The following is a 27487-nucleotide window of genomic DNA, read 5'->3' on the forward strand; positions in this document are numbered from 1 at the left end:
TCAATATCTCTTCTGTTACCCAAGGATTTCTATTAGCCCTCGCCTTTTTACCTACTTGATCCTCTGCTACCTTCACTATTTCGTCTCTCAAAGCTACCTATTCTTCGTCTACTGTATTTCTTTCACCTATTCTTGTCAATCGTTCCATAATGCTCTCCCTGAATCTCTCTACAACCTCCAGTTCTTTCAGTTTATCCAGGTCCCATCTCCTCAAATTCCCACCTTTTTGCAGTTTCTTCAGTTTTAATCTACAGTTCCGCTACAGTTGCGCTCCCTGCCGCCGTTGGATAAGCAGCTGCCAGCAGCAAGTCGTATACTCTTAGCTCACTTATTTGGTGCATAGTTTAATTCTTAATTTATTTGCTTGTTTTTGGGTACTTGCATTGTTTAATTCATAAATTTCGGACGTATTATAGTACTTGAGAGTTGAAGCATCGCGCTTTAGTACCTTAATAGTGTAAAATCGCGTAGTCTCCTTATGCCGCTAAGCAGTGTGTCAGCAGTGCGCAAGTAGCAGCATTACTGCATTTACTAGGCAATCTTGTATTTTAATAACCGTTTTAATTTTGTATCGAATTGTTTGTGCTCTCTGTAGATTAGTTCAGTCGATCTTTGCACAACAGTTTTTAGCATGGATAGGGACTGCGACTGCTGTGTTCGGATGCGGGCTGAGTTGGCATCCCTACACTCCGAGCTTCAGGCAGTGTTGGTTTCGATCACACAGCTTGAGGCTGTTGCCAATGGGCATCACTGTTGCGGTTCGGATGGGGCTTTGTCGGGGACGGCCAGCTCGTCCCGCGCATCCCCTGATCGGATTACGGCTGTGGCTGCCCGGGATACTGCCCACATTGACGCCGACCCCTCACCCATGGTGGAGGGGAAGGTCGTCTCGTGGTGTGGCAGGGGGCGAAAGACATTCCGGAGGGCTGAACGGAAGGCCTCTCCAGATTGTCTGACGAACTGGTTTCAGACTCTGTCTCCGGCTGATACTGATCTTCAGCCGGACATAGCAGCTTGTCCTGTTCCATAGGTTGCCCCTCAGTCTGCAAGATCCGGGCGGTCGCAGAGGATGGGCTTACTAGTAGTTGGGAGCTCCAACGTCAGGCGCGTAATGGGGCCTCTTAGGTATATGACAGCAAGAGAGGGGAAGAAAACAAATGTGCACACCGTGTGCATACCAGAGGGTCTCATTTCAGACGTGGAAAGGGTCCTTCCGGATGCCATTAAGGGTACAGGGTGCACCCACCTGAATGCGGTCGCTACTGTCGGCACCAATGATGTGTGTCGCTATGGATTACCTCGAGCAATTAAACAGAGAACCGACTCGTGGAGATAACATCTTGGACCTACTGATAACAAACAGACCCGAACTTTTCGACTCTGTAAGTGCAGAACAGGGAATCAGTGATCATAAGGCCGTTGCAGCATCCCTGAATATGGAAGTTAATAGGAATATAAAAAAAGGGAGGAAGGTTTATCTGTTTAGCAAGAGTAATGGAAGGCAGATTTCAGGCTACCTAACAGATCAAAACGAAAATTTCTGTTCCGACACTGACAATGTTGAGTGTTTATGGAAAAAGTTCAAGGCAATCGTAAAATGCGTTTTAGACAGGTACGTGTCGAGTAAAACTGTGAGGGACGGGAAAAACCCACCGTGGTTCAACAACAAAGTTAGGAAACTACTGACAAAGCAAGGACAGCTTCACTCCAAGTTTAAACGCAGCCAAAACCTCTCAGACAAACAGAAGCTAATCGATGTCAAAGTTAGCGTAAGGAGGGCTATGCGTGAAGTGTTCAGTGAATTCGAAAGTAAAATTCTATGTACCGACTTGACAGAAAATCCTAGGAAGTTCTGGTCTTACGTTAAATCAGTAAGTGGCTCGAAACAGCATGTCCAGACACTCCGGGATGATGATGGCATTGAAACAGAGGATGACGCGCGTAAAGTTGAAATACTACACACCTTTTTCCAAAGCTGTTTCACAGAGGAAGACCGCACTGCAATTCCTTCTCTAAATCCTCGCACAAACAAAAAAAATGTCTGACATCGAAATAAGTGTCCAAGGAATAGAAAAGCAACTGAAATCACTCAACAGATGAAAGTCCACTGGACCTGACGGGTTCCCAATTCGATTCTACACAGAGTAACCGAAAGAACTTGCCCCCCTCCTAACAGTCGTGTACCGCAAGTCTCTAGAGGAACGGAAGGTTCCAAATGATTGGAAAAGAGTACAGGTAGTCCCAACCTTCAAGAAGGGTCGTCGAGCAGATGCGCAAAACTGTAGACCTATATCTCTGACGTCCATCTGTTGTAGAATTTTAGAACATGTTTTTTGCTCGCGTATCATGTCGTTTCTGGAAACCCAGAATCTACTCTGTAGGAATGAACATGGATTCCGGAAACAGTGATCGTGTGAGACCCAACTCGCTTTATTTGTTCATGAGACCCAGAAAATATTAGATACAGGCTCCCAGGTAGATGCTATTTTCCTTGACTTCCGGAAGGCGTTCGATACAGTTCCGCAATGTCGCCTGATAAACAAAGTAAGAGCCTACGGAATATCAAGCCAGCTGTGTGGCTGGATTGAAGAGTTTTTACCAAACAGAACACAGCAGTTTTTCACAATGGAGAGACGTCTACAGACGTTAAGGTAACGTATGGCGTGCCACAGGGGAGTCTTATGGGACCATTGCTTCTCACAATTTACACTCCTGTAAAATTGAAATAAGAACACCGTGAATTCATTGTCCCAGGAAGGGGAAACTTTATTGACACATTCCTGGGGTCAGATACATCACATGATCACACTGACAGAACCACAGGCACATAGACACAGGCAACAGAGCATGCACAATGTCGGCACTAGTACAGTGTATATCCACCTTTCGCAGCAATGCAGGCTGCTATTCTCCCATGGAGACGATCGTAGAGATGCTGGATGTAGTCCTGTGGAACGGCTTGCCATGCCATTTCCACCTGGCGCCTCAGATGGACCAGCGTTCGTGCTGGACGTGCAGACCGCGTGAGACGACGCTTCATCCAGTCCCAAACATGTTCAAAGGGGGACAGATCCGGAGATCTTGCTGGCCAGGGTAGTTGACTTACACCTTCTAGAGCACGTTGGGTGGCACGGGATACATGCGGACGTGCATGGTCCTGTTGGAACAGCAAGTTCCCTTGCCGGTCTAGGTATGGTACAACGATGGGTTCGATGACGGTTTGGATGTACCGTGCACTATTCAGTATCCCCTCGACGATCACCAGTGGTGTACGGCCAGTGTAGGAGATCGCTCCCCACACCATGATGCCGGGTGTTGGCCCTGTGTGCCTCGGTCGTATGCAGTCCTGATTGTGGCGCTCACCTGCACGGCGCCAAACACGCATACGATCATCATTGGCACCAAGGCAGAAGCGACTCTCATCGCTGAAGACGACACGTCTCCATTCGTCCCTCCATTCACGCCTGTCGCGACACCACTGGAGGCGGGCTGCACGATGTTGGGGCGTGAGCGGAAGACGGCCTAACGGTGTGCGGGACCGTAGCCCAGCTTCATGGAGACGGTTGCGAATGGTCCTCCCCGATACCCCAGGAGCAACAGTGTCCCTAATTTGCTGGGAAGTGGCGGTGCGGTCCCCTACGGCACTGCGTAGGATCCTACGGTCTTGGCGTGCATCCGTGCGTCTCTGCGGTCCGGTCCCAGGTCGACGGGCACGTGCACCTTCCGCCGACCACTGGCGACAACATCGATGTATTGTGGAGACCTCACGCCCCACGTGTTGAGCAATTCGGCGGTACGTCCACCCGGCCTCCCGCATGCCCACTATACGCCCTCGCTCAAAGTCCGTCAACTGCACATACGGTTCACGTCCACGCTGTCGCGGCATGCTACCAGTGTTAAAGACTGCGATGGAGCTCCGTATGCCACGGCAAACTGGCTGACATTGACGGCGGCGGTGCACAAATGCTGCGCAGCTAGCGCCATTCGACGGCCAACACCGCGTTTCCTGGTGTGCCCGCTGTGCCGTGCGTGTGATCATTGCTTGTACAGCCCTCTCGCAGTGTCCGGAGCAAGTATGGTGGGTCTGACACACCGGTGTCAATGTGTTCTTTTTTCCATTTCCAGGAGTGTATATAAATGACCTAGCAGATAGTGTCGGAAGTTCCATGCGGCTTTTCGCGGATGATGCTGTAGTATACAGAGAAGTTGCAGCATTAGAAAATTGTAGCGAAATGCAGGAAGATCTTCAGCGGATAGGCACTTGGTGCAGGGAGTGGCATCTGACCCGTAACATAGATAAATGTAATGTATTGCGAATGCATAGAAAGAAGGATCCTTTATTGTATGATTATATGATAGCGGAACAAACACTGGTAGCAGTTACTTCTGAAAAATATATGGGAGTGTGCATGCAGATCAATTTGAAGTGAAATGATCATATAAAAGTAATTGTTGGTAAGGCGGGTTCCAGGTTGAGATTCATTGGGAGGGTCCTTAGAAAATGTAGTCCATCAACAAAGGAGGTGGCTTACAAAACACTCGTTCGACCTATACTTGAGTTTTGCTCATCAATGTGGGATCCGTACCAGGTCGGGTTGAAGGAGAAGATAGAGAAGATCCAAAGAAGAGCGGGGCATTTCGTCACAGGGTTATTTGGTAAGCGTGATGGCGTTACGGAGATGTTTAGCAAACTCAAGTGGCAGACTCTGCAAGAGAGGCGCTCTGCATCGCGGTGTAGCTTGCTGTCCAGCTTTCGAGAGGGTGCGTTTCTGGATGAGGTATCGAATATATTGCTTCCCCTACTTATACCTCCGGAGGAGATCACGAATGTAACATTAGAGAGATTCAAGCGCGCACGGACGCTTTCCGGCAGTCGTTCTTCCCGTGAACCATACGCGACTGGAACAGGAAAGGGAGGTAATGACAGTGGCACGTGAAGTGCCCTCCGCCACACACCGTTGGGTGGCTTGCGGAGTATAAATGTAGATGTAGATGAACCAATAGATTGTGGTCAGAGTCCACATCTTCCCGTGGAAAAGTCTTACAATTTAAAACCTGGTTCCCGAATCTCTGTCTTACCATTATATAATCTATCTGAAACCTGTCAGTATCTCCAGGCTTCTTCCATGTATACAACCTTCTTTTATGATTCTTGAACCAAGTGTTAGCTATGATTAAGTTATGCTCTGTGATAAATTCTACCAGGCGGCTTCCTCTGTCATTTCTTCCCCCCAATCCATATTCACCTACTACGTTTCCTTCTCTCCCTTTTCCTACTATCGAATTCCAGTCACCCATGACTATTAAATTTTCGTCTCCCTTCATTATCTGACTAATTTCTTTTATCTCATCATATATTTCACCAATTTCTTCGTCATCTGCGGAGCTAGTTGGTATATAAACTTGTACTACTGTGGTAGGCGTGGGCTTCGTATCTATCTTGGCCACAATAATGCGTTCACTATACTGTTTGTAGTAGCTTACCCGCATTCCTATTTTCCTATTCATTATTAAACCTATTCCTGCATGACCCCCATTTGATTTTGTATTTATAACCCTGTATTCACCTGTCCAAAAGTCTTGTCCCTCCTGCCACCGAACTTCGGTAAGTCCCACTATATCTAACTTTAACCTATCCCTTTCCCTTTTTGATAACAACGTCCTCCTGAGAAGTCCCTGCCCGGAGATCCGAATGGGGGCTATTTTACCTCCGAAATATTTTACCCATACAGTAAAGCTGTATGCCCTCGGGAAAAATACAGCTGTTGTGTCCCCTTGCTTTCAGCCGTTCACAGTACCAGCACAGCAAGACCGTTTTGGTTAGATCAGTCAATCATCCTGACTGTTGCCCCTGCAACTACTGAAAAGGCTGCTACCCCTCTTCAGGAATCACACCTTTGTCTGGCGTCTCAACAGATACCCCTCCCTTCTGGTTGCACCTACGGTACTGCTATCTGTATCGCTGAGGCACGCAAGCCTCTCCACCAGCGGCAAGGTCCATGGTTCATGGGGGGTTATGTCTACTAAGCGAAGAAAATGGCAGGAACATATCTCACTTGGGCTACCTCCATTAACCTAAGTCTCCCGACCGCCACTTCATCCTACAAACTGGCGCCAAGTTTGAATTTTGGTGGGAAGATAGGTCACTTGGGGTTTCGCTGCTGGCGCGAAAGAAAGGACACTTGTACTAACCCGACCTCCTCTTAAGGACAGGTGGGAAAAAAGGACTTGTCTTTATTATTTAACCAGTTTCAAGCAGATGTGTTTGCCACTTGGTCTGGACTCCAACTGGCTTAGTTCAGATCGCCACTAGCAGAAGGCGCTCTCATGTCGTCAGGTGATGGCGCGAGTACCGTTGTCCAAGATGGCGGCACCCAGTGTGCCCAACAAGTTGGTTTACTTCATATCGCCACCACCAGAGGGCGATACCGTGACGTCAGGTCATGACGCAAGTTCCTTTATTCAAGGTGGCCATATACAGTGTGTGTCCACCACGTGGTGTGCCTCTAGTTCATATCGCCGCCACCAGAGGGCGCTCTCGTGACGTCAGCTGATGACGTCCTGGGGCGGAGGAAATGGCGGGCGACGATAGGAGCCCTTAATCCAGTCACCTGTTCGAATTCAGCCAATATGATTGAAGTATCTGATGACGTCGTTGTAGGAGATATAAGCTCCAGGGCCTCAGTTTTGTTCAGTCTGTCAGTGGGAGAAGAAGAAGAACCAAGAAGCAGCAACAGCAGTCGATCTCCAGCACAGCCATACAGAATCCCGATTAAACGCAAAAGTATCACACATCTCATTATTCTCTCCCTTATTAGCCTTATTACTGTTATTATTTTTCAAAGTTATCACCTACTGGCGCATATCTAATGCTTACTTTTCTTATTTAAACAGTGTCGAGCGCCATCATGCCTAGCTCTGCTGACACGTCCAGACCTGCATCTGCCTCACCCGCCATCTCATCGAGACCTACAGCAACAGCGTCCACCGCGTCTGAACCAGTAGCGGCCACGTGGGATCCTGTAGCGCAGATAGCCCACTTTTTGGAGCAGGACAAGGAGTGTCTGCTCTCTGTCGCACTTATCAACTTGTGTGATGAGGATACACGACCTGCACACGACACATCGAACGCTGCCGCTGGCGGTGTTCAACAACAAGTTGGAGGTTAGTACTGGGCGCCAACATATGACTCATCCCAGCAGAACATTCCTGTGATAGCGCATCCACAGAGTGTAGATACTGTAGATAAGAAGAAGACGTCGAGTGCAGCCACGCTTTTCACCTCCACATACAATTTAACTTCAGTGGATACAAACGTGTGAATATTGCTATAGAGGCGCATCATGTCTGGGGGATGCATGCTAGAATGGAGATTGAAAATGTATCCAAATGTGTTAGAGTGCCAATTTCCCAGTTCGACTGGGATGAAATATGTGGTGCAGAGCGCTACATCAATCAGCAGATGACCACCGAATATTATCCAATTCATTCTCCCCCAGACAGTCTTCTTACTGATGCGACACTTTCTACCACAATGGTGTATGATTACTGTGCATTATGTGTAAAATCAGGTGATAATTGCATTTATCTAAGACATCCGTCAGTTATGAAATCATACGACCTAGACTCTGCCATACTTCTTGCGCTGGAGAGACTGAATCGTTGGTTGCCTAGCATAGAGTGGCAGCAGCGGTGATGGTATTGACATTGAGCATAAAGCAGTGAACAATCGAATCCCTCGGTATATATATATTATGACGACCCCAACGAATTAATAGATCGACTACGACTGCTCATGGCATTAGCTGCTGCAGGTAATACAGCTCATTCGAATTAGGTTGTTTCGATAATCTCGGAGCTTCGAGGGAGAGGTATTATCGAATAAGTATGGAGACGGTAGTTCGAGAACTGCACAAGCCAGCATACAAAACATACTCTCACAGGCATGTTCTTATTAAAGGTTTGGATTATTTATGGCAAGCTGATCTTGTAGATATGCGGCAATATTCACAAGAGACTAATAGTTCGAAATGCAGTTTAATCGTTATTGATACGTACTGAAGATTTGCCTGGGCATTACCCGTCAAAACAAAAACCGGTCGAAATGTCACTCAGGTTTTTGAGAGTTTGCTACAGACAGGAACGATTCGATGCCCAGATAATTTCGAAACCGATCATAGTGGGGAGTTCTACAATAGGTATTACAAGACAGTGATGCAGCGGTACGGAATACATCACTACTCACCACGAGAAAAATATTTGGTTCTGACCTTTACTGCATTTCCTCAGTGTAGAAGGAGCCCGCAATTTCTTCACCTTTAGTGTCAAAATGGTTCAAATGGCTCTGAGCACTATGGGAATTAATTTCTGAGGTCATCAGTCCCCTAGGACTTAGAACTACTTAAACCTAACTAACCTAAGGACATCACACACACCATTGCCCGAGGCACAATTCGAACCTGCGACCGTAGCGGTCACGCGGTTCCAGACTGTAGCGCCTAGAACCGCTCTGCCACATCGGCCGGCACCTTTACTGTCCTTCAATATATACACTCCTGGAAATGGAAAAAAGAACACATTGACAACGGTGTGTCAGACCCACCATACTTGCTCCGGACACTGCGAGAGGGCTGTACAAGCAATGATCACACGCACGGCACAGCGGGCACACCAGGAAACGCGGTGTTGGCCGTCGAATGGCGCTAGCTGCGCAGCATTTGTGCACCGCCGCCGTCAGTGTCAGCCAGTTTGCCGTGGCATACGGAGCTCCATCGCAGTCTTTAACACTGGTAGCATGCCGCGACAGCATGGACGTGAACCGTATGTGCAGTTGACGGACTTTGAGCGAGGGCGTATAGTGGGCATGCGGGAGGCCGGGTGGACGTACCGCCGAATTGCTCAACACGTGGGGCGTGAGGTCTCCACAGTACATCGATGTTGTCGCCAGTGGTCGGCGGAAGGTGCACGTGCCCGTCGACCTGGGACCGGACCGCAGCGACGCACGGATGCACGCCAAGACCGTAGGATCCTACGCAGTGCCGTAGGGGACCGCACCGCCACTTCCCAGCAAATTAGGGACACTGTTGCTCCTGGTGTATCGGCGAGGACCATTCGCAACCGTCTCCATGAAGCTGGGCTACGGTCCCGCACACCCTTAGGCCGTCTTCCGCTCACGCCCCAACATCGTGCAGCCCGCCTCCAGTGGTGTCGCGACAGGCGTGAATGGAGGGACGAATGGAGACGTGTCGTCTTCAGCGATGAGAGTCGCTTCTGCCTTGGTGCCAATGATGGTCGTATGCGTGTTTGGCGCCGTGCGGGTGAGCGCCACAATCAGGACTGCATACGACCGAGGCACACAGGGCCAACACCCGGCATCATGGTGTGGGGAGCGATCTCCTACACTGGCCGTACACCACTGGTGATCGTCGAGGGGACACTGAATAGTGCACGGTACATCCAAACCGTCATCGAACCCATCGTTCTACCATTCCTAGACCGGCAAGGGAACTTGCTGTTCCAACAGGACAGTGCACGTCCGCATGTATCCCGTGCCACCCAACGTGCTCTAGAAGGTGTAAGTCAACTACCCTGGCCAGCAAGATCTCCGGATCTGTCCCCCATTGAGAATGTTTGGGACTGGATGAAGCGTCGTCTCACGCGGTCTGCACGTCCAGCACGAACGCTGGTCCAACTGAGGCGCCAGGTGGAAATGGCATGGCAAGCCGTTCCACAGGACTACATCCAGCATCTCTACGATCGTCTCCATGGGAGAATAGCAGCCTGCATTGCTGCGAAAGGTGGATATACACTGTACTAGTGCCGACATTGTGCATGCTCTGTTGCCTGTGTCTATGTGCCTGTGGTTCTGTCAGTGTGATCATGTGATGTATCTGACCCCAGGAATGTGTCAATAAAGTTTCCCCTTCCTGGGACAATGAATTCACGGTGTTCTTATTTCAATTTCCAGGAGTGTAAGTTCTAGGATTCGTTCGTTGCACCTTTGAAACTGTAAATATCTCAGTTCGGTAGGTATGATTTCTCAAACGCCGTCTTGTGTTTTGAGATACGCACCAAATCACCTACATTAAATTTCTGTTAGCCTGGATCCAGCATCGACATTCACTCATCTGAAGGCGAGTATCGTGGAGCGCCTGAAGACAACAATAACAGGTCGAATGTGGATGCGTTTTAACCTTCGCGGCTCATACAAATTGACGGATATCCTCTCAGAAATAATTGCTCAATATAATAGAACCAAACATAGCACAATAAAAATGAGACCAATCGATATTCGTGATAATGGACTCATGGATACCGTGTACTTTCGCATTAAGAAGCTGGATCCACGCTAACAGAAATTTAATGTAGGTGATTTGGTGCATATATCAAAACACAAGACGGCATTTGAGAAATCATACCTACCGAACAGGTCAAGTGAGATATTTACAGTTTCAAAGGTGCAACGAACCAATCCTAGAACTTATATATTGAAGGACAGTACAGGTGAATAAACTGCGGGCTCCTTCTACACTGAGGAAATGCAGAAAAGCTCAGAACCAAATGTTTTTCTCGTGGAGAGAGTCACAAGACGTGGGGGAAATAAGGCACTAGTCAAATGGCTTGGTTTTCCTGCTACACAAAACAGTTGGATTGATGCTGGCGATTTCCTATATAATGGACGTGCATTGCCCACAATCACCACAGCAGCGTAACATGCAAGCTAGAAGACACATTAGAGGAGGCGGTGGTGTCCTGGAGGAACTACTTGTGGAATTACACATCCCTGGGTATAACTACTGTGGGCCTGGGACAAAGCTTCAGAAACTCCTGGCGTGAGGTGATACGGGAGTCAATCAGCTCGACGAAGCGCGTATGGAACACGACATTGCATATGCAATCAAATAAAGATCTATCGAGTCGTCACATTGCAGATAGGATTTTAGCTGATAAGGCTAAGGCAATACGGAGAAGAAAGGATATTGGTATAGGTCAACGCATCACTGCATTTGCAGTTGATAAAACCATGCGTGTAAAAATCAAGTTGGGTTTAGGAGTGATCAATTTCAAGGGAGTTATGAACGCTGCAAGTTGCGCACTAAACATGAAGAAGAACAAGAACAAGAAGGTCTGTTTGAAGAACTGTATCTCGACAGCGATGTATACAGCTAAAAACGCAACGAATCAGAAAGATGCCCGAAGAAGAAGAGGAACGGTTAAAGCACCTTGTGTTCTACCGATACCCAAGACATCCGGCGGCTTTATTCCTTTTCTCATCCCGGCCCTGTCCGCACTCTCGGAGGTAGGTTCCCTCGCCGGTGGTGCTGGATCTATTGCTCGAAAAGTCAAGAACGCGCAAAACTCCCAAGCACAGTTAAAAGAGGTGAGAAGACATAACCGCATGATGGAAGCCGCAGCCATCGGAAAGGACTACACTTGAAATCGTACAGGAAAGGGCTTGGTCTGCTCATAAATAAAAAAAAAGCCCTTTAGCGGTCCTACCAGATCGACCACTCCCAAATACAGACCTTCTTATGGCTGTTAGAAATAAATTCGAGGTACCAAAATTCTGTGGCATGTTTATGCGGGATACATTACCGAAGACTATGCGGAAAACTGGTGAATGTGGTATTGTGAATTTAGGTGTTGCTGGAGGCCCCGGCACCCATTGGGTGGCATACGTTATGAAAGATGGCGGATACCATCTACTATTTCGACTCATTTGGTGATCTGCAGAAACCAGAAGAATTACAACAATACTTCACACACAGAAGACATGTACTCTACAATTATCGACGCGGTCAGGACTTTAATACACACCTCTTCAGACATGTATGCATCATGTTTCTCTTGACATTCACAAAGATGAAGCACGATATTTAAGGGGGAGGTTTAAACATTCATTCATCAGTTGAGGTTCAGATGCAATGTCGAACACTTTGACGTTAAAACGACGATCATCCGTATTGCGTTCAGATTACTTCCCACAAATTGATTTGAGCTCTGGTTAATGGTGTATTGCATTGATTAGACTGGACACGTACAAAGCATCCCGAATATCACCGAGAGTAACAATAAACTGCATCTCGATGTTAATGGTGAAAAAGGTATTCTGGAAATAGAACCGGGTGCATACGATATCGATGATTTAATCGAAGTCTTAGAACAGTCTGGAAAAGGTATTGAACTACGTGCAAACATCAATACACTTAGATCTGAAATAAGAATTGTATTTTGAAGAAGGATCGAAGTAAATTTTACAAGTCGAATCAGACAGTGGACATACTCCCAGTCAGCACAATACTTGTCGAGTGTAACATTGCAACGAACTCCTATCTCAACGATCGTCTAATTCACACTATTTACGGATTCTTCCCCTCAGTTGCAATGGGGTATAAGATTGTTGAGACCCCTGCCAATGTAATATATCTTCTAGTGGAAGCTAAGACATTGGACTATTTGGAGCTGCGTATTGTGGACCAGAATAATCAACTTGTTGACTTTCGTGGTGAGGAAATCATTGTACGATTACATCTAAGACAGGATGGGCGTACGGTATAAAACATGTGCACGGAATCCACAGCGCCCACTTCACTACCGAACAACAAAGTAATAACACCTGCAAACTACGAATTTCTTAAATCAGTTGGTCTGAAGCCGCACAATGACGTCATCATTCAGTGTAACCAATCCAGTAGAGTATGATGAGAGAATTATACGTCAGGAATACTTCTCTCATGAACCTTACGCTTCAACCACGTTTAACAGGAATGATGAAATCAGAATTGTCATCCAGCACCAAGACGCACTCACGCTTCCGTGCAAGAGGTTCATATATCTAGATGGGTCATTCAAGAAAACAGTGGGATCCAAGCTGACACGTAACGCTTTAGCATTCCTCTTCCAAGAGATACGCTATGATCTCAATGGCTCTGAGATCGACCGTACATGCAGTGTAGGCATAATATCAACCCTTAAAACATACGTCTTGGCGTCACCAGCAGATTTACATAGTTTAGAAAATGCAGGATGGTTCCTAGACGAGCCAGAGGACAGAGCAGTTGAAGAGTACAAGCGATTTACTGCATGCATACCTCTAAAAATGCTAATGGAATACTTTGAAGACATGAGGCAGATTATTATGAACGCTAAAGAAGAACTCATTCTGGTGATGAGTGTGACGGACAATAGCCGGCCAGTGTGGCCAAGCGGTTAAAGGCGCTACAGTCTGGAACCGCGTGACCGCTACGTTCGCAGGTTCGAATCCTACCTCGGGCATGGATGTGTGTGATGTCCTTAGGTTGGTTAGGATTAAGTATTTCTAAGTTCTAGGGGACTGATGACCTCAGAAGTTAAGTCCCATAGTGCTCAGAGCCATTTGAACCATTTTTTTGACGGACAATAACTATGACAGTCAAGGAGCTCAAGAGGAGAATATGATCACAATCAACAAGATAATATGGAAAATGCGTCACAAAAGTGTATCCGACAAGGAGCGTTTGAAGCTTTTAAAAGCCCTGAATTCAGGTACATTTCTGTCACTGACATTTCGCTCATGGGAGATTTTCGAGTGCCCAGTGTTACCGACAGCGAGCAGACAAACATGGGCTATTAAAACCTCCAGCCATCTAGAGACACCAAGACACATCATACTTGCGTTACAGACTGATAGAAGAGGTAATACAGCACGTGATTCCACCGTGTTCCATAGCTGCAAGTTAACTAATGCCAAATTCTGCCTCAGTTCAGAATTCTACCCATATGAAAATCTACATCTGCAGTGGAATCAAAATGTATACAGCCTAGCGTATGACATGTATGCAAGGTTTCGCCCTTCTTACAATGAAATTTCTGAAGGAGAGGGAGGAGGGTGTCTACTCGGTCCACATAAATTCAAAGACCTTTCACCGGTCATTGTAATAGACTGCTCTAAACAGAATGAGATAATTAAGTCTGAACCTGGAGATGTGCGAACTGATTTTGAATCATCGACCAATTTCTCAGAACACACTGCCGTGTATGCTTTAGTTCTACACGATTGTGTAATCAATTACTGTCCACTCACAGGTGTTGTGCAGCGAGCTATATACATGAATAGGTACTACCCTGCACATAGATCATTTGATGATGGCGTGTCACCAAATGAACATCAATGCGGACGCTTAAGGATTCTATGACGCAGAGCGTAGACAGTTCTTACTTAAAGATGTTGCGTTTGTAGCATACACAAAAGATGCTGGAATAATAGAGACATTCACTGCAAATATCTCATCACCTAGATCCTTCAAGCAAGTGATGTGCTCTAAGACGAGGAAGAGCGCAAAGTGGTTGACTCACTTCTTCCATAGAATTCACTGGGATGATCCTGGAATACCCTATAAACATATGGTGACTGCGCTTGAATTATTCGATCACATGGACACCATAGTCAACGTGAAGGGAAAGAACAAAATCTCCTGTATGCGACGAATATTTAAAGTTGCTTCTATTCAAGACCTGGAATTCTATGGCTGTCCATCTATCCATCGACTCAAGAACTTTAATCAAAAAAGTGCTATTGTGTCTGCATGCCAGAATGTAAAACTACTTTTAAATTGGAAGAGAAATAAATAAGTTTTTTGTTCGATAACAATGCTTGTATTGTTTATTTTTCTTTGACACCCAATTCCGTAGCAAGTAAATTTATCAGCGATAATGTACATGAAGCACATTCCACTGGAATGCAGGATGCAGCCCATTGCGTGCCATTCAGAACTCTCGTTGAAATAGAGTTTTAAAGCAACATAACTTATAGGCATGTGCTGTGCAATGTGGATGTCACCACCCATTGTACACAAATATATTTATCATGATTTAATAAAGAGAATGATAATTGAGGGTTGAAATAATAACATTGGACATTTTTACAATAAAATAAGTGAATTTATTATTACATTCAGATTTTTAACTGTGTTTTCGAAATATCAATTTACACATACGTGAATCAGATTTTACATTATATCAGTTTACAGATACATTATTGACATTTACATTTTTTGACGAAAAATATCAGAATTATGCTCTTTGCAGATATGTGAGTCAGATTTTACATTACACCAGTTTACAGATACATTATTAAGATTTGGATATTTTTGACAAAAATATCAACAGTCTGCTCACATAAATGATTGAAATTTACATTATATATTAGTTTACAACTAATGCAGAGGTATTACTGCTACAAACTAATTACACTATCTTACACGGTAAATACTATCACTATTGAAGTTACACCTGAAAAAGAAAAGACTTTTAAGTAAAGGCGGACGTATTTCTTTGAAGTGGGTGGCTCCAAACATTTTCCAATACCAAAACCAACTGATCATATATTTCTTTGAAGTAAGTCGCTCTAAACATTTTCCACTACCACAAGCAAGTGAACATAAAAATAAACAATTTAATTAGGTGGAACTCACAAGCAAAAACTAATTCTGACTGGATGGCTAGCGATAGGTGAAACTTACAAACTAAAATCTATTCTGTAACCACTCACACACAAGCACATATCAAGTGCGAAAAACTTTATTTTTTTCTTTATATATTAAGTAGTAATAAGGATGAAAATATTTATATAAATAGAGACTTTTTCTAAATAATTTTTGAGTTTTATTTTTTTTCGTTTTTATGATTTTATTTTTTCTTTGGCAAAATAATGAATAGATATTCACACAGACATACACTTACCACAGGCTCCCACACTCATTCACACACTCAGACATACACGGAAGCATGCAGACTGATACATACCACACAACACACTCATCCAATATTTACACTATGATAAAAGAGCCATACTATTTGATGCACAACCCCCCATCACCACAATCACACACTCATTCTCTCACTATCAATCAACCAGAGGTTTCCACCCCATCCTCAGAAATGACTCTTTTATCGTCATGAAGAGGCAATCTGACTTTAGACTGCAGCACAGTGTACAGCTAGTGACATCGTCAAAATACCTAGCACTCTGTATAGAGAGCAGTCCAAAACCGATATAACATAGAGACACAGACCACATAGACACACAAACACATACAATCCGTTAAAAGACCTAGTAATCTGTATAGAGAGCGTTCCATAACAGATACAACACAGAGACACAGAGCACACAGGCACATAAAAACACGTACAGTCCGTTTAAAGACCTAGTTATTTGTATAGAGAGTTGTCCCAAACAGATATAACGTAGAGACACACACCACATAGACACACAAACACATACAATCCGTAAAATACCTATCAATCTGCATAGACATAGTTCCAAAGCAGATATAACACAGAGACAGAGAGCACATAGAGACATAAACACAAACAATCTGTTAAAAGACCTAGCAATCTGTATAGAGAGCGGTCGAAAACAGATATAACATAGAGGCGGAGAACACATAGACACATAAAAACACATACAACCCGTGAAAAGCCCTAGAAATCTATAGAGAGAGCAGTTCAAAACAGAAATAACATAGAGACACAGACCACATAGACACACAAACACATACAATCCGTTAAAAGACCTAGCACTCTGTATAGAGAGAGGTCTAAAACCTATATAATATAGAGACACAGACCACATAGACACACAAACACATACAATCCGATAAAGACCTAGCAGTCTGTAGTGAGAGCGCTCCAAAACAGATATAACATAGAGACAGAGAACACACAGACACATAAAAACACATACGATCTGTTAAAAGACATAGCAATCTGTGTACAGATAGCGATCCAAAACAGATATAACATACAAACACAGAGCACATAGACACATAAAAATACATACAGTCCGTTTAAAGACCTAGTAATCTGTATAGACAGCAGTCCAAAAGCAGATATAACGTAGTGACATAGAACACATAGATGTACTAACACACACAATCCATTACAAGACGTAATAGTCTGTATAGAGAGTGGTGCAAAACAGATATAACATAGAGACACTGAGTTAAAGGATGCAGATATTGGAACACTGAAGATGTACTTACCAGGTAATTGAACTGCCTATACACGGCATCGGTTGCTGCTGTTGCCAGTGGCATTGTCACCGCTATTGGTGCTGACTGTACGCTTAATATTGAAACAAAGTAGACTGGCGACGACACACACACGTATTGAACCAAGTATAGGAGCAGAGTGAGGATGAGTTGGGTTGTCGTTTGGTTTATATAGTTTCTATGACATAGAGTCACATGACTAATGCACTAGCCAATAGCAGAGCAGCATTCTAGGGGTTGGGGTGCTATGTCATGAAGGAACACTGCATCCATAGTAGGAAAACGTGGAAGTTTTGATTTGTTCATTGAATATCGAAGTGGTACATTCAGTTATTGAATATAAGTAAAATTTAAATGGAATTAAGTAGTTAGGTAATTCATACTTTATATTCATGATGTGGGTGTTACAGTAGTTGCGGTATTTACAAAGGACTATCTCTGGTACAAGTATGAAGGTGCAGGTTGGAGGCTGTGACGTAAGCAGTCACTTGCACATGGGCTGCTGACACGACGTATATGCCATTATGAATGAGTGACAGAGATAGAGCAGACGAGCTTGGGTTAGTATGGGACCATGCAGTGGCTGTGTGTCCTAGAGCACATGGTGAAGAATATTTATGCAGGCATCTTGAAAAACAGTATTTGCGTCATCACCTGATGTCATGGTAGCGTCCTCTGGTGGCGACGATACGAACTAAACCAGTTGGGCTCTGGACCTCTTGGTGAACACAGTGGGTGACGTCATCTAGGATAACGGTACTTGTGTCATCACCTGACGACATGAGAGCGCCCTCTGCTAGTGGCGATCAGAACTAAGCTACTTGCAGTCCAGACCCAGTGGCAAACTCATTTGCTTGAAATTGGTTGAATAATAAAGACAAGTCCTTTTTCCCACGAATCCTTAGGAGAAGGTCGGGTTAGTACAAGTGTCCTTTTTCCGCGCCGGCAGCGAAAACCCAAGTGACCTATCTTCCTACCAAAATTCAAACTTGGCGCCAGTTTGTAGATGAAGTGACGGTCGGGTGACTTAGGTTAGTGGAGGTAGCCCAAGTGAGATATCTTCCCGCCATTTTCTTTGCTTAGTAGAGATAACTGGGGTGTGATGCATCATCCTATTGGAATTCACACTTGGCGCCTGTTCGCAGAAGGAATTGGCGGTCGGGTGACTTAGGTTAGCCCAAGTGACCATTCTTCCCGCCATTTTCTTTGTGTAGTAGAGATAACCGAGGTGCGGTGCATTATCCTGTTGGAATTTGAACTTGGCGTTATTTTTCTGGGGAGGGGGCGTCGCAGTTTCTGACCAAAAGCAGCCATATTGAATGACGTCATTGCACCCATCCTAAATGACGTCATGCGCTGTTGCCAAGTCTACAAGATGCCATCTCGGATGACGTCATCAACGCCATCTTGGATACATGTGGCAACAATACAGAGTGGAATGACACATACGTTGTCCCAATACTACCACCACCTACTTCAACATGTGTACCAAACATAAAAAGCATAAAAGACACTTGTAAATATTCAGAATGTAGCCATAGTTGCACTTGAATGTGTAATGTGAATGTAAAATGACTCATTACACATTATTACGATTAATGTATAAATTATTTGTGCAACAGAAAACAAACTAAATATTGTTACCTTTATTTTTGGGTCTTGGCTTAGACCTGGAATTCATGTGATTATGCATTGCTGTTTGAGAATATTCTAGAGTTTTTTCCCGCTATTTATTTGAATTCACCTCACTTGCAGTTGCAATGTCAGCTCTCTACTACGTTTTCCATCATCGAATCAGTGTCGATCCTGATTTAAACAAGATAAGCGGTTGACGGTAGTGATCTATCTAGTTAGCTTAGGCTATGTCACAAAACCGTGAGCATGTATCAACGTGCACCACATCTAATCAGTCAAGGTCACCTCTTTTCGCGGGTTTGACCGTCCAATGACGGTGTTCCAGAGTTCATGTTAACCTCTGCGCCGTGTGGAATGTAATGATCAGAGAATGGTGTTTGTGGAAATGTGTTTTGTACCCCGTGCGTGGAGGCATTTTTCATGGTATAACTGCTGTTACAAATAACCAGACCGGAAAGTTAATACCGCCACCCGCCTAAAATGTGCCATTCTGTCAAGAGGGATGGACTACGTCGTGTGATTTTTGACATATTCGTAACATACCATCGTTATTTTCCAACGTGAACCGCAGCTCGTCCGAGCTAAGGATCTTTCTCGATGCTTCAATTCATACTAATATCTGCCGCATATGGCAAGCAGTGGAGAAATCTATGGTTGATCATTGGTTTTTGCTGAATTTTTGAGTGATTTGCAGCTCTGTTGCTATTCCAATCCTGTATTGGGGATGTTTTTGCTCACTAAGGCTGCTATCACAGCGATGGCTTTTCACATACCGAGGCAGTCACGACACACCGTTGACACATTGTACGTGAAAATCCGAAAGCCTGTACGACTTCTCTAGGGTGCATCGAGCACCCAGTATCTGGCAACCATCTCATTCTCTGGTATCACTGTCACGTGAAGCACCGAATCAGACCATTCACCGTAGTAGTCTCTCTACAAAGCATGAGCTTTTTCTAATTCAGTTGCGAATGATATCAATGTCAGTTTAAGCGATCGTGTGTGAGCATCTGTATAGTCCTAGCGTATAATATAAAAACAGGACACCCATATCGTCACTCGACGATATAATTATTAATTCACGCGCTTGTGCCATCACGCTTTCATTCTGTGCAAACCACTTACGGCACAAAAGAAAATGCAGCTAAATACGTGACAGAATATTTTCCGCAACAGTATTAGTCCTTTTTTCTGTTCTGCACTCTCTAAATGCTATTAGTGGTAGCTGAGGAGCTGTACGCGGCTAAAGCTGATACTCAGGAACTGATCAGTCGACTTCACGTTTTCCTGTACCGGGAGTTACTAAGAGCTCCCAGAAACGGCCTCATCTGGGTGCAACAGCCGGGTCTTATGGAAACAACTCGTTAAAGGCGGCCGCGTCCTTTGTAGGGGAGGGCCGTGGTCGCTTGAGAGGCAGGTCGCGTGCTGCCCCCCACCCCCTCCCCCACCCCCTCCCCCACCCCCTCCCCCAACCCCTCCCCACAGTGGTAATTATCGTGCAACGCCTCGCAGCCTCCTGCCAAAGCCACAAACGCCCGCAAAGGGACTCTCCACTATTTACCACATCCCAAGCCGAGTCTGCAGGATTCCAGTTGTCGGAATATTCTAAAATGGACGTTCGTCGTAGGCGTGAATTGTGAAAACGGGGCACCTCTGCTAAAACATGCTAATTGGTTCTTACGGAGCCCATGAATTCACCACAGAGCCTTTTCTTATTATGACTAGTTCTTTAAAGAGTTGTTAACGTTCGTGTGCGGGAATGCTAGCTGACAAACTCCTTCCGTAAATCATGTGCAATTAACGTTTCAATGAGATAACGAGTTTCATTAACAATGGTTGCCGATTAAAGAGGCTCAAGACAGAGGGCAGGCCTACGGAGGCAAGTCCAGCACAAATGATAAATGGCCTGCGGCAATCTAACCACATGCGCAAGTATTCCCAAAATCCCACCTCAGGACTCAGAAACGTTTCCCTCCGGGAGACAACACATCGTTTTTAAACTAGTCCTTTGCAACTTCTTCAGGTAATCTCCACAAGGACAAAACAGACTAGGAATTCACAGCTGTGTAAGTTAAGATATAACACTTAATACAACGTTTGTTATATCTTCATGCAGTTTACCTAGTGACAATAAGATTTTAGTCCTGTCACAAGGAAGCCAAATATAACACTTACTGTCCTACAGATAGTACTGTAGCGTGAAAACCCAAGTATAACACTATACTGCACCGCATGTTACACTGGCACAACGTGTATTGCCAAATATAGTATTACGTAGCAGTAAATGTTCCTCTCTGGGAGGATTTAAGTAAATTGACCGTGATTTACCTAATGGATTAGGATTATCGAACCTGAATTTAATATATCAATAGGAACCAGAAAGCTTAATACTGAAATTTGGAAAATTGCTGAAGTAACCGAGTTTACTTAAATGAAATAAAATATGGGCGCCAGCCTAATTGGGTATAGTAATATGAAACATTACTTTTAAGAAACTGTATTGAATTTTGGTAAAGGAAAACTACCATTACTTCTTTCCCAGAGAAGTGTAATGAACTCTACTATAACCAGACAAGTGGTACAGTGATGGTAGCAACTATAAATAGTATTTGCAAGTTCTCACAGAAACCGTTAACGGCATATTTCTTCTCAATAGTGGTTACATCGTTATATATGAATTATGTGCTCACCAAAAGTTATGAAAGTCAGTACTAAATCAGAAATTGGACATGGACTTAGTCCTATTTAAACAATTAGTTTCCAAATAGTTCAAATATTATTGAAAGTCACTTGCATTAGGATTTTTACACTCATTAAGAATTAATATTGTTTCTATTTTTATGGATAAGGACAATTACATTAACTTTATCTTTCATAGGTAAAGACTTAGGTTGGGGCCCTCAAACTGTCTTTCCAAATTTTACTACACAAAGCACACAAAACTATAGAATTTCTTCAAAATGCAATTAGTAAACTCATTGTTCAAGAATGTTTTCTCACATTAAGCAACACAAAAGTCAGGACCCTTAAACTGACCATTACCATAAAGCAAACTAAACACACTTTTCTGAGAGAAATTGTGAAATACAAATTTGGTATTATTCTTTCACTAATTTTACTCACCTTGCTGGACTTTTGAAACAGTTAATGTTAGTGCTGTTTTATAAAGGTCCTTAAGTATGACTTTAAATGCAATTTACTCTAACTAACCACAAAATAATGTGCTTCCTTTTGTCATTAGCACAACCAGTAATTTTCACTGACAGAATTAAACGCAGTTAATCTTCGAAGCACAAATACTTTGAATTAAAACAAATCAGACACTATGGAGGTTTTTATAAATGCAATACTAACTACCTCCCTTGATTTCAATGAAAGCTACAGTATTTCTACATATCTTGTTGCATTCAAAATTCAGCAACACCAACCATCACTTATTTTCAATCGTTTTTCACATACAGGGTACTCTGATGTTAGCAATTATGTGGAATGGATCCTAAGAGGTATGATGAGAGGAACCAATTCAAGGGTCAGACACACAGTTTAACGTAATTTGCCTTATTATTGCAAATTATACAACACTTAACTGTACTGGTCCATACTTTGACATAAATCTGGCCTCTTAGATTTGCTGAAGTGATGGCGCAATATTGGTGTCGAGTACATAATGGCTACCTGGTCTTTCTTCTGGATGTAATTTGCTCTATTACTTTCTTCGTAGCGACGAAATTACCAAATTTAGAGCCTTTTTCAATAACAGAGCACCATTTAGACCTACACGCGCATCCGAGGCCTTTTCCATATTAATCCAGGTGCTGGATGCTACCCTCGACACTTGTGCTGTTCTCTCACTTGCGGCTCAGACCAGCCTTATCCAGTAGTTAGCTGCCGACTGACTGTGTTCTTTCACTTGGCGCCCAGACTGAGCGCCACATCCATGTTTGAGCCCGCGCCAACCACTTTTTGGTGTGCGCCAACACGCTTCCGTTACAAATGGTAAGTACAGTTGATTTTCATTTTATGCAATGCAAGTCCCTAGGAATGAACCAGCTTGTACATAGTTGTAAATAAACATCTTTTATAAATCTTAATATTTAAATACATTAACATGTCAACACAAAAGCCACATATTTATACAACATTTTCCTCCAATTAATACAAAGAATTTAAATGGTAAAGAGAAAACATTTTACGCAACTTTCCACATCATTACAATAGCTCAAAGACATTACACAGTAAAAAAAATACATACTTGACATGAAACAGAATTAATCATTAAAAAATATTTACAGAATTAATTATGGTGTTACAAAGAGTCACACCAAAAAGAAAACACTTCAAGTTTCCAGAGAAAAAAATGCCAATTGTTAACTTCGATTAGATCTGACCAAGTCTTTCCCACAAAATACTATCTTCAGCTAAGACATGGCTCTGCCTCTCAATCTTAAATTTTATGTACATTCAGCAATTCACAACACTAGCCTAAAAACCTGCAACATATCTAATCATAACTCAGCACCCGCCCACTGATAAATGTTTGCAGTTTATTCTAGGCTTTTAGTACTGGCAGAATAATTACCTCCGGACCTGAAATGTGTAAACGTAACCTCTGACCCAGTGAGCCCACGATATGCCTCCTATAAACATGATAACTGCAGTCGGCTTCCACAATTCTATAGACTGATTAAACGTTCAGTTATTGCAGTCAAATAGACTCTGTCAGAATATAAGATTTTGCGTACGCCATTCTCTACTCCAACGAAGAGCACTCCTAACATAAGTACTGTTTCCAACAAGGACGTTTCGCAAGTCCCACTTAAAAAGACGCTGAAAAGCACTGGATGTCACGAGAAACCCTCTAAGCCTTAGAAAAGTCTATTAAACGCTAGCTGACACACCGGATCGAGTAAGAAAATTACGAAATTTACTAAATCCGGTAGAAAAGTTAGGTGGGCTGAATACAAGGCTCTTTCAGGTATTTTCGCACCAGCTTAATTACTTGTCCCCTTTACGTGTAGGTCTATGCGTCATGCTGAAAGGGTCTGAAATATCAGTTACACTTCCTTTCGCTATTGGTCTAAGCTTCGCGGCAAGAGTAAATTGAAAGTGACAGCCGTCAAACACGCAGGTCTGGTCGTATGTAAAGTATGCTAAAGGGGCAAACATAATAAATGCCTTCTCTGTAGGACAACAACGGAAAAACTATCGATGACAGTACTGCTAACGCAGAGTTACTAAATACAACCTTCCGAAATTACTTCTCCACAGAAGACAGAGTAAATATCCAGAATTCGAATCAATAACAACTGCCAACATGAGTAACTTAAAAATAGACATCCTCAGAGAAGTGAAGCAATTTAAATCACTTATTGTACGTAATGAAAACCAGTTTCCCGGTCCAGATTGTAAATCCAGAAGGTTCCTTTCAGAGTATGCTGATGATATAGCTCCATATTTAACAATCATATACAGGATGACTTTTTCCACCTTCTACAAATTCAAGGCATTAATCGATGAGACCATACGGAAAAAAGGTCTAATGTACTTGTAAAAGGAAGTGCGTGGTTTCCTAGCTAGAGACCACTTATTCAATCATACTTTGTCACGGAGACTGCGGTCTAATAGGTGCTGTACCATGCAGCCACAGTTACAACATGCATGGTATTCTCCTAGAGGGTGGTACTGTTCCTCATACGTCAGTTTCTAGTGTCCTCTCCTGCCATAGTAATTGGTAATGTTGTGTCCGACACAATTCTGAGTAGGTGGTAATATCCCTCGTACGTACGCCTAGCGTCATCTCCTACCACAGTAATTGATAATGTTGTGTCCGACTCACTTATCATAAGGTGGTACTGTTCCTCGTACATCAAGCTGTAGCACCCGCTATTGTCATAGTAATTGATAATGTCGTGCCTGAGTCACTTCTCAGATGGTGGTACTGTTCGTCGTACGTCATGTCCTAGCGCAATCTCCTGCCATATTAATTTTTAATGTGTTTTTCAACTCACTTCTCAGAAGGTTTTATTGTTCCTCGTTCGTCATGACCTAGCGCCCTCTCTTGACATAGTAATTGATAATGTTGTGTCCAACTCACTTCTCATAAAGTGGTACTGTTCCTCGTATGTAATGCGTTATCGCCCTCTAATGCCATAGTAATTGATAATGATTTGTCTGTCTAACTTCTCAGAGGGTGGTGCTGTTTCTTGTAAGTCACGCCTAGCGACCTCTCCTGCCATACTAATTGATAATGTTGGTCTGACTTCCTTCTCAGAAGGTGGGACTGTTCCTCGCATGTCATGCCTTAACGCCCTCTCCTACCACAGTAGTAGATAACGTTGTGTCCGACTCACTTCTCAGAAAGTGGTACTGTTCCTTGTACGTCATGCCCTAGTGCCCCCTCGTGCCATAGTAATTGATAATGTTGTTTCTGAGTCACTTCTCAGAAGATGGTACGTTTCCTCGTACGTCATGATCTAGGCCACTCTCCTGACATAGTAATTATAATGTTGTGTCCGACTCACTTCTCAGAAGGCGAAACAGTTCTATGTACTTAATGCGCTAGTGCCCTCTCCCGCCATAGTCATTGACAATGTTGTGTCCGTCTCATTTATCTGAAAGTAGTACTGTTCCTCGAACATCGTGCCTTAGCGCGCTTCCCTGCCATAGTAGTTTATAATGTTGTGTCCTACTCACTTCTCAGGAAGTGGTACTGATCCACGTACGTCGTGCCCTAATGCTCTCACCAGCCATAGTAACTGATAAAGTTGTGTCCGACTCACATCTCAGAAGATGGTACTATTCTTCATACAACATTCCCTAGCGCCGTCTCCTGCCATACTAATCGAAAACATTCTGTCCGACTCACTTCTCAGAAGGTGGTACTGTTCCTCGCACGTCATGATCTAGGCCACTTTCCTGTCATAGTAATTGATAATGTTGTGTCCGAGTCACTTCTCAGAAGATGGTACTATTCCTCGTACGTCATTCCCTAGCGCCCTCTCCCACGACAGTAATTGTTCATGTATTGTTCAACTCACTTCTCTGAAGTTTGCATGCTCCTCGTTCAACATGCCCTAACACCCTCTCCCGCCATTGTATTTATTAATGTTGTGTCCGCACTTCTCAGAAGGTGGTACTGTTTCTTCGTACGTCATGCCCTAGAAACCTGCACTGCGATAGTAATAGATGACGTTGTGTCAGACTCAGTTATCAGAAGGTGGTACTGTTCCTCGTACGTCATGTCCTAGCGCCCTCTCCTGCAATAGTCATTGATAATGTTGTGTCCGACTCATTTCTCGGAAACTACTACTGTTTCTCGTACATCATTCCCTAGCGCCCTTTCCTGCCATAGTAGTTGATAATATTGTGTCCCACTCACTTCTCAGAAAGTGGTACTGTTCGTCGTATGTCATCACCTAACGCCCTCTCCTGCAAAGTGATTGATAACAGTGTGTCCAACTCACTTCTCATAAAGTGTCCTGTTTCTGGTACGTCATGCCCTAGCGCCCTCTCCTGTCATAGTAATTGATAATGTTGTGTCCAACTCACTTCTAAGAAAGTGGTACATTCCTCGTACGTCATTCAATAGCGCCGTCTTCTGCCACAGTTATTGTTAATGTATTGTTCAACTCACATCTCAGAAGGCTGTATTGTTCCTCTTTCGTCATGCCCTAGCACCCTCCCCTGCCATAGTAACTGATATTGATGTGTCGGTCTCACGTCTCTGAAGGTGGTACTGTTCCTCATATTTCATGCCCTAGCGCTCTCTCCTGTCATAGTAGTTGATAATGTTGTGTCCCACTCACTTCTCAGAAGGTGGTACAGTTCTTCATACGTCATGCCCTAGCGCCTTCTCCTGCCATAGTCACTGATGTTGTGTATGACTCATTTTTCAGAAAGTAGCAATGTTCTTCGTCCATCATGCCCTAGCGCCCTTCTAATGCCATAGTAATTGATAATGTTTTGTCTGACTCACTGCTCAGAAGGTGGTACCAATGCCCTCTCCTGCCATAGAAATTCATTATTTTGTGTCCGACTCACTTCTCAGAAGGTGGTACCATTCCTCGTACGTAATGCCCTAGTGCCCTCTCCTGCCATAGTAATTGTTATTATATTGTTCAACTCAATTCTCAGAAGGTTGTACTGTTCCTCGTTCATCATGACCTACCACACTCTCCCGCCATAGTTATTAATAATGTTGTATCCGACACTTCTCAGAATGTGGTACTGTTCCTCGTACTTCATGGCCAGGAACCCTCCACTTCCATAGTAACTGATATTGTTGTGTCCGGCTCACTTCTCAGGATGTGGTAATGTTCTCGTACGTCATGCCCTAGCGCCCTTACGCACCGGATGTCAATACACTGGATCTCAACCCATGGCATCTCAAAAGTATCGTGTATGCAGAGCCATTCCAGATGTGGAGACACTGGAGTAGCGTATCCATGCTGCCTATGACAGTGTTCTGCTGCAGCCTGTCCGATGCGAACGAGTAGGACAGAACATGCTATTTCGCGTACACGCATGCGTTCAGACACATGGAAAGCTTTTTCTCTAGCATGGAAACCATGCATATCTGAACATAAATTTTTTGTTCCATACCCTCTCATCTATCAGTCGTCGTTATAGTTTGTAGACAGTAGAAAAAATCACCCTGTACAACCGCTCGCTCGCCGCAAGTTCAGTTACCAAAAACTGGAAAGTGGCATAGGTCACACAGATATTCAAGAAAGTCCATAGGAGTAATCCGCTAAATTACAGGCCCATATCATTAACGTCGACATGCAGCACGATTTTGGAACGTATATTGTGTTGAAACATTA

The sequence above is a fragment of the Schistocerca cancellata genome, chromosome 4, assembly GCF_023864275.1.
Source record: "Schistocerca cancellata isolate TAMUIC-IGC-003103 chromosome 4, iqSchCanc2.1, whole genome shotgun sequence".
Classification (NCBI taxonomy): domain Eukaryota; kingdom Metazoa; phylum Arthropoda; class Insecta; order Orthoptera; family Acrididae; genus Schistocerca; species Schistocerca cancellata.